The following is a 1,703-nucleotide window of genomic DNA, read 5'->3' as shown; positions in this document are numbered from 1 at the left end:
AAGTCTAGACCCACATGGATGAGTGTGGGGCATACAAAGAATGTTCTAACATCCCCCATGTGCACCATGTTGGTCTAGGTCCAGTTTGCCAACTCTAACAAAGGCCAGCTGGAGTAAAGAAAGGCCAGGGCATGAGAAACGCCATTCAAAAGTCGAAAGGGATCATGGGAGGGCAGAGTAAGAGAAGTGAGAAACTCTGTAAATACCTACCAAAGTGGTATTAAAAAAAAAAAAAAAGCAAACAAGCTCTGGCCAGCTTTACTAAAGAAAAATTGTGCATGATTTACCTTTCACCTGTCTGTCCTCACATGCTTCTGATGATGTTATATTAGAATGCTCTGGATCCGTGACAGCCAATGTGCATACTCTATAATATTTTGCACATGCTGTGCCCAATTCAATATCACCATTACCATTGTAGTGATGACCAACATGGCATAATACTCTACTTCAGCTTCCTCAAGTTTGGGCCGTCCATGAGGATGACCAGTTTCGCTTTGCTTTGTCTGATCATTTTCAGAGCCTGCTTGTACCCCAGTATATACTTTCCACTTTTCATGATGAGCTGGAGCTTAGGTTGATTGGCTCCAGTGACTTTTTCATCTTCACTGTGGCCATCAGGTTCCTGCTTTAGTGTGGGATGCCCTCAATCTAGAACACAGAGGACAAGACAGGAAGTTTAGGATCAAAGTTCCAAAATAAAAAATTGTGAAATTGTGTAGAAGGAAAACATGACCTATTCATTAATACCCCCAAAATAGACCCCTCAAATTTCTTTGATTTGTAAAAGCTGAAGGAAAGCCCTTGATTCTTAACTCCATCCCCACAAACCTCCGCAGTCTTCTAAAGTCAGCCTTGCTGTCGTCACCCATCTGACCACTTCCATAGAGGTTTGTCATTTACCCTTCTTGCCCATGACTTATCGCACCCAGAACAAACCCCTTGTTTCCTGCATTCCCCCAGGCTTTTGTCCACACCACCTACATGTGCTACTTGTCATGCTTCTTCTTACTTAAAACAGTGTGTTTTACAGGTTCACCTCCTGGAAGGCAGGGACTCCTTGTCTCCATTGACCTCTTTTTCCACATATGTAGCCTGGAAAGGACACATATAAACTGCCATCATATGGTTTAAACAAATGCAGGATGACTGACTCAAAGTGGCTTAGTATAACAGGCAGATGGTTGCTGTAATGATTGACCACTCTGGTTTCTCTGTGCTTTTGAACCTAAACTATAGCCATGTGACTTGTGCCTGCAGATTGTGAATTAGTGCTTTTCTCACATCAGCAGTTTTAAGAGTTAGGGTTTCTTAGCTTTAACACTATCCTTGTGAATACTATTGTGATGCAAGTGCTAGAACTCCATTCCATTGTAGCTCATTGTCTCTGGTTTCAGGTCTTAGCAGCAGCTAATGCCATCCTTTGGTCTTCTTACAAATTTGTATCATAGGTACAATTGATTTGCTTATCAATTTTCCTAGTAAGTGCTTATTTATAAGAATCATCAGCTCACTTCCCAACATGGAATATAAGTCCTTGTCATAATCTTTCCAGAGCATAACGAAAATACCGCACAAAGAATCGAGTCATATTTTTGAGTGATGCTGGCATCTTAACTATATTTTGAGTCATTTGGTAAAATCTTACTTATGTCAAATAGGTATGTTTCCAAGATAAAGCATACATTTGGGGGTTGGAGAGG

General features: G+C 41.0%; 1 pseudogene; it reads right to left on the bottom strand.

The window, feature by feature from the left end:
• Positions 1-283: 283 nt before the first annotated feature.
• On the bottom strand, positions 284-618 carry LOC133256551 (large ribosomal subunit protein eL30-like; annotated as a pseudogene).
• Positions 619-1,703: the final 1,085 nt, after the last annotated feature.

This window comes from Bos javanicus, chromosome 11 (genome assembly GCF_032452875.1).
Source record: "Bos javanicus breed banteng chromosome 11, ARS-OSU_banteng_1.0, whole genome shotgun sequence".
Taxonomy (NCBI): Eukaryota; Metazoa; Chordata; class Mammalia; order Artiodactyla; family Bovidae; genus Bos; species Bos javanicus.
Note: the sequence above shows the minus strand (reverse complement) of the source record. Positions and strands in the feature narration are given on the sequence as shown.